At 43.3% G+C, this 12,898-nt stretch overlaps 3 non-coding genes across 3 annotated transcripts; 1 reads left to right on the top strand and 2 right to left on the bottom strand.

Moving 5' to 3' along the window:
- Positions 1 to 1,105: 1,105 nt before the first annotated feature.
- Positions 1,106 to 1,178, bottom strand: trnar-acg. The gene has a single exon. It is a non-coding gene; the product is annotated as a tRNA-Arg (tRNA).
- A 5,193-nt stretch (positions 1,179 to 6,371) lies between these two features.
- trnar-ucu lies at positions 6,372 to 6,464 on the top strand. The gene is made up of 2 exons: positions 6,372 to 6,408; positions 6,429 to 6,464. It is a non-coding gene; the product is annotated as a tRNA-Arg (tRNA).
- A 5,646-nt stretch (positions 6,465 to 12,110) lies between these two features.
- trnat-agu lies at positions 12,111 to 12,184 on the bottom strand. The gene has a single exon. It is a non-coding gene; the product is annotated as a tRNA-Thr (tRNA).
- Between the last annotated feature and the right edge of the window lie 714 nt (positions 12,185 to 12,898).

The raw sequence follows: 12,898 nt of genomic DNA, 5'->3' as shown, positions 1-12,898 counted from the left end.
TGTCCTTCCAGGTATTTGAGAAAGATCTTTCGGAAGCAGCTGATGTGAGAAATGTTCCAGTTTGGCAGGAAGCATGAGGTGGATCAGTATAAATTGCAGAGTGATGAGGAAACAATGACGGTGTAGCACGGACAGGGGAGCGGCCGAATGATTCCTTTCTTTGCTGTAAACAGACTCTGGTTTTGAAGTCTGAAATTGAACAATATAAGCCAGTTGGGTGAAATCCTTGCTTTCTGGGGTTTGGTCTCTCCTGAGGCCTCTGTCACTATCGGGGGAATGTATCTGATTGCTTCCATTTGTGGATGAAAATGAGGTTCAGTTCCCCGAGGGGACATGAACACAGTTTTACCATCTCAAATTCCAGTCCCGTTTATTGAGTCTTTTGAGATTAAAATGTCACAGGGAAAATATTATTGAGATGAACACTTGAAACGTTGGAGCATCCAAGGCTGCAGGCCAAGTGCTGGAAAGTGGGATTGATGGGCCTATAAAAATTCGATTTTGGAAGAAATAAAAAGTCAAAAGCTGCGTCATTAAGAAACAATTCACGTGCTTCTGCCCTCATTCCTGGTGGTCTAGTGGTTCGGATTTGGCACTTTCACTGACGCGGCCTGGGTAACAGGATTGATTGTTCCTAACAGAGACAATAGCAAAGGTAAAGGAGTTCTGACAGGAATCCTCTCAATGTTTCGGAGCAAGTAATGTCACCGGGAATGTGAGAGTCAATGTCCCAGCCTCTTAAAGATGGGAATAGTGCCTGAACTGTCTCTGTTCAGTCAGACAGTTCACCCTTCATTCTCCTCTGATTTCACTTCCCAAAAAGAGCGTTTCTTGAAGCTGAGACTGGGCGATTTGGTTTGTTTCCTTGCTATTCCCAGTAGCTGCAGTGAGTGGGTCAGTGGGTTTGGGAAACCAAAAGGTAGGCATGAGCAGCTTTTGGGACAATCTCAGCTTCCCCTTCTCTGAAGAGGCTGGGACATTGGTGACATTCACTGATAGGAGATAGTGAAAGGATTCTCGTGTCTGCAGAAATTCAAACGTCACTTCGGCTTCAGAACAGGGAGAACGATTTGTTGGGAGGCGTAATAAGTTTTTATACCGCTCTCGAGCCAGGTAGGAGTCGAACCTACAATCTCCTGATCCGTAATCAGATGCGTTATCCATTGCGCCACTGGCCCACTCTGTGCTGCAGTTTTACACACTGCAGTTTTACACACTGCAGTTATGGTGTTAACGCAGACATGAGTAGCAATGGTAACATTCACAACATGAACAGCCAGCAAAGTTCATCACTGTCACTGCTTCAGTTCACTGGCCCCGACTTTGTGATGCAGCGAGTTTCACTGGCAAACAAAACACATTTGTCCTCAGGGAGCTGTCATTCACCCTATCCAGTCCGCTCAGCTATTCAATGAGATCACTACTGTTCTAATAAATCTCAACTCCACTTTCCTGCTTTTCCTCCATAACGTGAGGAAAATTCGAGCCCAATCACAACATCGTATATTCGCGTTATTTTTCGCAAGTTTAGATTACTTTAATGGCCTGTGTGTGCTTGCAGAAATTTGAATAATATGAAACGAGCGAAAAAGCTCTTCCTGCAGTTTAACCCAGTGCAGAGACAACCATATGAGAAAGTTCAGAGAGCGAAAATATTACCTCCATTTCTCCCTGCACAGATATCTCTTTACGGGTTGAATATTTGCAGCATTTTTCTTTATAATTGAGACATTTTCACGGACACATCCTCCCTCAATCCACAAACATCTGTGCTGCCAAAAACTATTTGCTTTAGATTCAAATTGCTTTTCCAAATCCTGATGTTCCAGTAACCCTTGGTCCATGTCAATTAAAGCTGCTCCACGCGTTTATTGCCATCCCCGTTTCCTGTTGTATCTTTGCGGCTGGGCCACTGAGTTTCTCTGGTTCCGGGCCTGGGAACTGGGATTATATGGTCATCTGCAGCAATTGGTTACTTCCTTGTGTGAGGGAACTGGTGAAGTAACCGATGTTAAACTGCATTTCTTTTTGTTAAATGCATTTTCAATAGTTTCCTGCACTATTTCCTAAACGTGTGATGTTTTGAAATTTCAGTCTTGAACAGACTCAGTGACTGACCCTCCCACAGCCTCTGGGTCACCGAATTTTAAAGTTTCACCCCACTCTGACCTTCCCACAACTCCGTCCGTTATTTGGCAAGTATTCCTGTAGTGGAAAATTCATTATGTACATTCTAAAATATGAACGTGATGTGGAAAACGTGGGTCCATTGGCGAAATTGGTCAGCACATGATAATTATATGACAGTGCAGAGGCCTGTGAAATCCCCGTTATGAGTTCGAGCTTCACGTGGATTAGTTTGTATTGACATGGGCACAGTACGCTAAGAATAAAGGCCATGCTGAGCAAATTTGACGTTATTGGAAAGAGTCAGCTTCTGTGGATTGGAAACGAAATTTTCGGTGGGAAATATCTGATTTATCAACAAATATCCGGCACGTATTCAACGCGTGTTGGAACATCTGCGAAGAGAGAACGGAATGTGATGTTTCAGCTCGATCACCTTTATCACGTGGCTGACCCTGCATTGGTCACACTCTGGGAAAAGAAGAGTTGTTTAACCTGTTTCATATGACTCAATTTGCTGTTAACTGGCAGAATCTATGACAAAAATAAAAGAAAGGAATTAGATTTATTTCATTACACTGTTTGAATGTTGCCTTCAACTTCTGTCGGAAATCATTGAATTAAAGTGCTGCTGAGAACAGAGGTTTGAAAATACATAAAGACAGTCTACTTGGTGGATTTCTTCTGCGGGAATCAGTAAGTATGAAATGGGCGCAAAATCATGTTAAATATGGTCAAACCTTTAAGGCACAAAATAAAATCAGGACTTGCGGCTCCGCGAGACAGTTCACTTCCTGATTATTCGGGTATAACTTTACTTTCCAATTAAAAAAATCTCTGTTCCATTTATAATGCTTCACAGGGAATCATATGCCGCACGTTTCAAAACCACGAGAATTTTTACAGTCGATGCTATTCAGCTGCATTTGTTCACGAAATTTATTTATAACTAAATTTACTTTCTGCAATTTTTAAAAATCCTGCTCAGTTGTTTCGCAATTTATAATGCTTCACGTCAAATAATATGCCACACCTTCCAAAACCATAAGCATTTTTATAATCAGTTTTAATCAACTGTTCATGAAAATTCTTCACATCTGAATTCATTCAAAGTCAAATTGATTCCCCACCCCCGCCCCCAAACTCGCCATTCCCCCCATCTCTCCCACCTAGCCCCGGCCACAGACTCTCTCCCCTTGTTAAATTTACTCCTTGTGTGTTTGCTCATAAGCCTTTGAAAACATTCTGGAATCACCGACTACCTTTTTCCTGGAATATTGTGCGGATTTAAATACCTCTATGATGGAAAGAAACTCTGCTACAAGATTTCGTTTAGTATTCACCGACGCTTTTGAATTTCCGACCTCTCTGACTTTGATTCACTCGAAAAAGGGAATTTTCATCTTATTTGGAAACTCTGAACCTCACGTCATCTGGGAAATCTCTATGAGTTTCCTTCCTAATTTTCCCTGTGTCAGTTACAACATTTCCAACTGCCCCAACAGCTCCTACATATAATCCTGCAACTTTTCCGCCACCCCCATAAAATCCGTCTGCATCCGTTCTAATGACTTTATATCCCAGTAGACCCCATCTGTGTCTTTTGTAATCTCTTTACATGTTTTGGTGAAGAGTGCGGATAAGGAGTTCACACAATGCTCCAAGAACAACAGACGTTACAGGTGTAGTATGATCGCGACCACCTCCCCGTGGGGCTTCCAGTGCTGACTGGGCAGTAAATACCTTCAGTAAAAGTAAACGTGGACCTGAGATCTAAAATATTCAAAAATAACTACTCTGCTTATTGTGTATCATCTCTCCATATTCGTGTCCCCTTTGTACGTCACTTTGTGCTTCCTTGTATTGAATTCTACTTAATGATTAATTTATTAATTAAGACATTTTCCTCATCTCTCATTATTCTGAACTCTATGCAGCACTAACTGATTTTACTTGTATGCTCCTGGAACACAGTCTTCTCATCCCTGTGATGAATCAAATGGACATTTCTGATGTGACCTCGAAGGCAAGTATTTCCTTCTCTAGTTTAGGGAAATCATTACTGCAACGAACTGCATTTGTGTGTTCATTGCACCCAAGACAATTGCAACAAGACTTTCATATTCAGCTTTCACAATCTGATTCCAGCTAAGGTTGACCTAAAAACTGCATTTCTCAGTTTCATTTGCCTGTGCACAGTCACCTGTACTGTATCGCATACAATGACATTCAAATTTGTCTGAGCACACCGTTCCAAATATTTCAAACAATCTGACTCGTGCGTACCAAACTGGTAGAATGCCGTAGTTCAGCCACACATGGACACTGCAATGGTGTGGTGGTTTTTGGAAAGGCCCTGCTCTCATAAACTGGAAATAATGATATTAATCCCCGATTCTACCTAGCATCGGTTGTCACTTGCTGAACCAAAGTGTGTGCCTTTGCCAACTATTGGACTTTAGACCCTTGTCATTCGACCGCTGCCCCATTTAAAGCAGTCCTTTCATTTTAAGTCATGGTACCACATAATCTTTGGTAATTCTAATGATGGTATAAATTGGGCAAGCCAGATTGCCGAATAAAGTTTGAATGGTGATTTGATGAGGTGTTGTTGGGGCAGTTAATTAGAACAGTACTTTCCAGAAGCAACGAGAGAGCACTATATCTGGTAGTATGCAATGGCACAGTTTTCATTATTGACCTCAGAATGAAGACGCCCCCAGGTAGCAATGATTACACTGTGACCGAGACTTATATTTACTTTGAGGAAGGGAAGGTTGGTCCTAAGATGAGGGCTTAAAACCCAAGTGAGGAAAATGGTAACAGTACGAACATAAAGTTGTCTGAAATGAAATGGAAAATTAGGTTTAAGAGCTAGGTCAGTAAATTTGTAACGGCAGGCATTTAAGGAGGTAGTTCAGAATGCTCGAAAAAGCTACATTGCAGCCAGAAAAACTTGAAGAAGATGAAGCACCATCTATGTCTAGGGAAGTAATGTAAAGATAAGATGAGCTTGAAATAAGAAGTGTTGATTTCCACAATGACATTCATATTCAGACATACACACACAGGTCAGATTGTTTACGAGAGCACGTTATATATGCCGCCTTTTCCTCTGTGCTATCAGTTCTGAAGAAGAGTCTTTGGACTCTTCTTTCAAAATGGCACTGACACCATGTGACTCTTTGCGACATCTCTCGAGCAGATCTACCTCTAACATTTCTTATTAACGTTCTACACTTTTAAGCTTAAATCTGAATCTGTAAAATTACTAGTAATGTTGTTTTAAATCTACTTTCTGGTTTAAGGAGCTACGGTCATCCAGATCCGAGTACTGACGACACTTGACTCGCATGATCTTGCTGATCTTGCTAACGTTGATCTCGCCTAGTGCACGCCCTGTGCAGTGTGACCTGTATGCCTCTGTCTACGTATTTTTACAGGCTCTGATCTGTACATTCTTGCTTGCTATGATCTGCTTCTCCAGCTCGTAAACAGTTTTTCACTGTACACCGGTACACGTGACAGTCAATCAAAACATCCATCATATCCACAGATGATGACAGTCGTGCTGAATTTCTCCAGAAATTTCTGCTTTTGTTCGGAGAACTTTGTTCCATTCTGATCGGTAGACTGCAGGAACAGTGTAATTGTACTAGCGGGCGTCCAGAACAGATTCACGAGGATATTGCCGGGCTGGACCATTTCCTCTGTGAAAATAAACGAGCTGGTCTGGAGTTGTTTTACTGAGAACAGAGAAAACTCAGTGGGGAGCTGATTAACTTGCACAAAATTATGAAGGGGATACATTCGCGAGATTGGACTAAACTTCATCTTGTTGAAAAGGATGAATGACCATCGCTAAAGATTAAAAGCAAGGAGCAGAAGGTTTGGAGGAGATTTAAGGAAGATGTGTTTTTCCCCCAGAGAGTTCTGGGTATCTGGAATTCACTGCCTGAACGCGTGGTTAAGCTAAGAATCATCAGAAAATTTTCGGAGTGTTTAGATGATCACTTGAAGTGCCAAATCACACAAGGATAGTGTGGCAAGTGGGACGAGGACAAACAGATGTAAAAACAGAAGTTGCTGGAAAAGCCCTGCAGATCCGGCAGCATCTGTGAAGAAAAATCAGAATTACGTTTCGGGACCGGTGACCCTTCTTTCCGAAGAACAGATGTTTGATGAAAGACACGAAGATAATGTTCCAAAGCCGACATTCTGTACTTAAACTCATGAACGAGTGGGGCTCTGTGGCGCAATGGACAGCGCGTTGGATTTCTATGGGCTTATATCGTGGTGCTATTCAAAGGTTGTGGGTTCAAATCCCACCAGAGTCAAATTTTACAGATAGCAGGAGCTGCCAGTCCTGGAGAATCTAAGATAACAAGGTGTCAAGCTGGATGAGCACGGCAGGCCGAGGAGCAGGAAAGCTGATGTTTCGGGTCTGGACTCTTCATCAGAAATTGGGGAGGGGAAGGGGATTCTGAAGCCAATCGAGAGAGAGGGGGAGGTGGATGGGAAATGGGAGATGGATAAAGGAGCAGATAAATTGTGCAGAGCAGCAGGTACTTCACCCTGTTCTTCCTGAAATGATAAACAACTCAACTCAAAGAAAGAAATTAATTCAAAATTTCAGCAGAAATCAAGAAGGGTCCAGACCGGAAACGTCAGCTTTCCTGCTCCTCTGATGCTGCTTGGCCTGCTATGTTTATCCAGCTCTACAACTTGTTGAATTTTAGTTCACGTTTGACAGAAGTCAATGACCTGCAAAAGCAGATTCATTGTCACTCCAGGCTCCACTTCTGACCAGATGAAGTTCGTCAGATTTTCAGGTTCAGCTTTCTGGGAATAATACCGTTTGAAAGATAATCAGACCAGAATCGATTGCTCATTGGACAAACCTGCAATGTTTGTGGAGGAGCCCAACTGGTTCGCAACACGAACTTTCCCTTCCACAGTTGACATTTTATTTTTGATTGCAGAGATTGACAAATGTCTGGATTCCCAATAGTACATAGAGTTGTGTGTATGGGGTGGGGTAAGTCATTGAAGTGTTAGATCAGCCATGGCTGTATCGAACAGTGAGGCTTGTTCCCATTTTTCAGTGATGTTTCTGGCGGAGAGTTTTAAACAATAACGGGATGACGACAATGTGAATCGACAACGCCGAATATTAACTCATCGACTTTACTCCACTCCTTGCAGAGCTGAAATGTTCTAGCTTCAGATCAGACAGTGGAAGATTTGTTGAAAAAAAAATCAGTTTCTCTGCCCTTCTGCATTGATTACATTATTTGCGAGAATTGTGTAATTTAGGATTTTGGAATTGTCCACTCTGTGCAAAAGTGCGGGTCATTAATATCTGTCCAGAAGAGAGGTGGTCCCAAGACTGACGCCTGGGAAGAGCACTGTGCACTCTCCTCGAGTCTCGGAGGTAATTCCTCACAGACAATGTTACGTCCTCACTTTCATGGGGCGTTTCATTCCATCGGCTTCAATTCTTCACCAAACTTGATTCAACAGATTTGTCACTGAGTAATTTCTGTGTTGACTTGCTCGCCGAGCTGGCTTGTTTTTGTGGAGACGTTTCGTCACCGTGCTAGGTGACATCATCATTAGAGCACGGGAATTCCTGGAAGCGTGGTTCTCCACCCGCAATGCAAACAACAAACATATAGAATTGGACCCCATATACAAACCCATACAGACCAAAACCAAAAATGACACAACTCACCATAATGGACCAGACAGTATAAATTCCAAGCAGAGTACAATAACGTTGCTACATCGGAGGCTCCACCGATGATATCATCAAGCATGGTGACGAAATGTCTGAAAGAAAACAAGCCAGCTCAGCGAGCAAGTCAACAACCTCACCCACAACCCGAGCTACAGACCTTTGTTGAAACTTTAAAGTAATTTCTTTCTTTGTGTTGAGTTGTTTATCATTTCACTAGCAACAGGGAGAAGTATCTACTGCTCTGCACAATTTACTCAAATGTTTTCAGAAGCAAGTTAAACCATCTCAGCTGTTTCCTGTTATCTGTAACAGAATCAATCTCTCAAAATGATTTTATTGTCACGTGGGCCAAGGTCGTAAATTATGAAAAATGCTCCAGTAGAGACTGTCCACTCACACATTCCGTTTTCTCAACAGGAGCTGTCAAGATGATGGCGTAAAGTGCCTTCTCGCATTTTCAATCACTCTGGGATGGTTTGAAAAGTAAAACTATTCTTTGAGCTGGGAACAGCGTGGTGAAGTTTATACACATCAGGTGCAGTGTGCCTGAGGCACAGAGCTCGCCGTAGTAACACTCCGAGCTGATTCAGGCAGCAGCGACCTCCCTGAGACATCGAGAAGCACACAGATACAGTTCCCCCAAATTGGGAGAGATTCTCTTTTTCCAAGCAGCTCTGCATTTTTAACACTGTATCTGATGCAGTAGTTTGGACAAAATTCCCAAAAGAATGTTAGTTCCTGTGCATGCGCAATCTCCCTTTTGCACAGCCTTGCATACTTTCCATACATCCCACTCCCAACACTCCTCTCCCCTGCTCTGCAAGCCCGTGTTTGACAGGGAGCTGGAGAGCGCATTCGTGCTGTTCTCCCGCAGCAGTGCCTGCTAATGGAATATGGCTTATTCCAGTCACCATTGGAGAGTGCCCTGTCCCGGAGGAAGCGTGCTAACGCAGCCTCTTGGGAGCAGGTGGTCAGAATGGGAAGAAGCTGTTATTAAAACTCGGTGCTGCATTTACATCCCGAAGCAGCAAGAATATCCTTACTTTACAAGAAAACTCACCTTATTTTGCTGTTAACGGCACTGCACTGTCGCTGGTTCATTGGTCTAGGGGTATGATTTCTGTTTCATGTGGATAGCATAACGAGGAGCAGCTCTGGGATTCGAATCGCCGGCGTTTTTGGGCGTTCAATGTCTTGCTCCATTCTTCACTTATGGGGTTTAGTTTCGATGGGATTGAGTTTGAAATACCTCAGTCTCTTTGCGGCGAATATATCGCATATGGAGAAGCAGGTTTTAAAGAACATCTGCTCGTGCTCAACGGACCTTATTACGGGTGGTGCAAAGTCCTAAATAAACGCTACTCTTTTATTCTTCTATTTTCTAAAGTGCCAGTTCCCTCAAAACAGTTTCTCACTGTCTGCTTTATCTTGTCGGCTTCAACTCGCAGACGAGTCCCGGTTTCTCACTTCACTTTTGCCACAATGCCCGATCAGCTTTCTGTCAAACCAGCTTTGTTAAATGATGTCAGATTGCCTGAAGTGTGGATGGGGCAGAAGTACCATTGTAGTGAATAAGGCAAATGGAAACACTCGTTCAAAGTCAAAACAAGTGTTTCAGGTTGTTCGCCCATGCAATCTGACTCTGAATGAATCCTCCAGCTGCATTATTGCTCAGTTCTGGGAGTGAAACTTCCGGAAGCGGGGATGTGAAGTGATTGGAGACAGCGCTGAACAGATTGACTTGAATGATGCCGTGGATGAGGAATGTCAGCAATGAAGATAGATTGGAAAGTTGGGAAAGCTCTCCTTGGAGAACAGAAAGCTGAAAGCTGGTCTCTTTGAAACTTTGAACAGAGTGAGAGGTTCTGTAAATTACTGCCCGAAATTATCCAAGACACAGATTCAATTGATACAAAAGGGAATCCGCTGATTATTTTTAAAGTAACAATGTGCAGGGTTACACGGAGAAGGCAAGAGAATAACATTAAAAGAGACCAAAAGAACTGCGGATGCTCTAAATCAGGAACAAAAACAAAGTTGCTGGAAAAGCTCAGCAGGTCTGGCAGCATCTGTGGAGGAGAAAACAGAGTTAACGTTTCGGGTCCGGTGACCCTTCCACAGAACTGATGGTGGCTGGGAAAACGTCAGTTTATATGCAGAAAATAGGGAGGTGGGTGGCGTAGGGAGTAAACGATAGGATAGAGCCCAAAGAGAGAGAAAGATAGTTGGATAGACAAAGGAATGGCTAACGATCAGGCTGGGAGGGAGAATAGTTGTTAATGGGAACTGTTAGTGACTATTCTCCCTATTCTCAGAAGATTGCAGGTTTGAGTCCTACCTGGCTCGAGCACAGCTGATGCCCTTTCTATCCTTGCAAATTGACATATGCTTCCAAAGAGGAATGTGTGCTGGACCTTTTTGTTGTTAGCTTCCCAGGAGCTGAGGTAATTGGAAATTAAAAGTTGCACACGAAGAGCATGTGGGGCCATTTGAGCTCATTGTCTGTTTCATATCCGAGCTAAAAAACAACAGTTCTCATTGTCTTGAGAATTTGCTTGTGTTCTACTTAAAGCTGCCTTTTGTCGGGGAAAGGTGTGTGGGGACGGAGAGTGAAAGTGAAGCACATGTAGCCGCTGTAATCCTGAGACCTCTGTCACCCTCCGGGAGACGTCTGTATATCTCCCCCAGTGGCTAAAAATGAGGATGAGCCCCTTAAGTGGGTTGTAACACAATTGCACTACCACGAACCCTCAGTCCCATCAGTTGATTACAGAGATAATCTCATTGAATTTTCTCTCGAAACATCACACAAGGCCATGGGCAAATTCTGGAAACTGGGGCCAGAATAGATGGATGCCTGTTGGCACGCACTGACATGATGGGCCGAATGGTCTATTTCCACGCTATAAACATCGAAGGCAGGGAGAAACTGATCTACAGCCGAACTGAGCAAAAATGGAAAAGTAAAAGCAGTTTCATTCAACGAGAATCCCTGTGCCTTCCATTGTAGTGAAATAGTTCGAATGTGGTACTTTCACCACCGCGGCCTTGGTTCGATCCCGAGTCAGGGATTGCAAGTTCGCCTTTGCTAGCCTTTCGTGACCGCAGCACTGCTGACTGGTTTTCGAAAGCAGCTGCGAGGAAACCTATTTTATCCCAAACGACGTTCAAGCTAACCAGCAGCAAAGAACTGCCGTAGTTGGAAATCTAAAACAAAAAAATGCATTGATAGATAACCACAGCAGGTCTGGCAGCATCTGTGGAGAGAAACAGCGTTAATGCTTCAGATCCACTGAGTATTCATCAGGACCAGGTTAGTTATTCACTTCTGTATTATAATGTCAGTGAAATTATCACTTTTATCTGTCGAATCAGCATTTTTATCAAAATATCTAATTAGTTTCCAACCGTCAACTTTACAACTTTAAAAGCAAGCAAGTTCTCCAGACAATGAGAACTTTTAGGGTAAAAGTTAAGCAGAACATCGTGGGCCGAAAGGCCTGCTCTGTGCTGTACTGTTCTATGTTCTATGTTCTAAAAGGACTTTATCGACTCTAATGCTGCTTCTGTTGCCCTGAGGTGGGGAAAGGTTCTGCTTAAATGGTTGCCTTTTCCTTTCCTTTTCTGTCAGTTCGCAGCCATGTCGAATCGCGAAATGGTGCTTTTTAGTATCTATCTCAATATATGTCTCTATTTGCCTCACTTTGTCTCTGTGCATCCACTTCAGCCCCTTTCAAATTCTCCCACTCTCTGTCTATCCATATCTCTCATTTCCGATTTCTGCCCTTGGAAAAGTGTGAAATTCGGAGAGTGTTTGAGAGTGGAGGCGCTGAGAGCTATTCCCCTCGCTGGCTGTCGAGTCTGGAACTCGGCTAATATTACTCGGATACTGTGCCTGTCCATGGGCCTGAGGTAAGGAGACATTTCTTCCCTCAAAATATAATGAGTTGTTTGACTTCGAAATAGAATTCTTAATCCACCAGCAAAGAAAAAGCAACGCCACTACAAACATACGATTACAATGATGTCTCTCCTGTCGGTGGAAAGTGAATGACAGTTGACGGCAGAGAATGAGGGTTATTGGCTCGCGGCGTCTGTGTCATTTCCACAACGTTGCTCAGTCAGGCTGCAGTGTATCTCTGCCTCAACCTGTTGTCCCGACCAAACTCCATGAAGGAATGCTGCGTTCGCTCGTTGGATCATTAGAAACAACTTTAAACGAGCAACGGCGGACATAAAGTTGAGGCACCGCTGGGATTTGAATCCAGGATCTCCTGTTTACTAGACAGGCGCGTTAACCAACTAAGCCACGGCACCAGCTATTGACATTCTTCCCCATCGATATATGCATTACTTTAAGCTTGCATTCAGGAACAGGTTTTCTGGACCAATTTTGCTGACTGTCAATTTCGGTGAAACCCGCTTTTGCAAACACTGATAGTTCACATTTGAAGGTTCTCCTCTGAAAGTGCACAGAAAGAAACAATCTCCTCTTGCATTGGTTTAAAACTGATCATTTCACCTGTTCAAACTGGACTTGTTCCTGACCGATTGCAGGCGTCCGATTAGAAAATGCAATTTTAAATACGGATGCCTCGGATTTGGACGTCACTCACTGGGATAGGATTTACTGCCCGTCTCTAATTTCCGCAGAGATAGAGGTGATGAGTTACTTCCTTGAACACTTGAACCCCTGAGCACGTAGGAACAGCGACATGTTTTCAACGCCGAATGTTGAGACGCTTGGGGGATGGGTGGGGGGTGAGAGGGTTGCAATGGTAGTTTTCCCGTGCATCGGCTGTCATTGTCCTTCAACATGGAGGCGACATCTCACTGGTCTGCTTCTGGAAGTTTCAGGGTGTGTACTCTGTGTGTAATCAGGAATTCGTTTTCATTCAGATAATTCACAAGAAGAGAAGTCAAAACTTATTTGCTGAGTGGAAATAGTATCCAGGCCCGAGAGATGCAAACTCTGAATGTTAACCAGGGAACAACAGTAATCCCGGCAGGAACCATTGTGACCTGATTTGT

Source organism: Rhincodon typus, chromosome 8, assembly GCF_021869965.1.
Source record: "Rhincodon typus isolate 14 chromosome 8, sRhiTyp1.1, whole genome shotgun sequence".
In the NCBI taxonomy this organism is placed as follows: domain Eukaryota; kingdom Metazoa; phylum Chordata; class Chondrichthyes; order Orectolobiformes; family Rhincodontidae; genus Rhincodon; species Rhincodon typus.
This window is presented reverse-complemented; position numbering and strand designations above follow the sequence as displayed.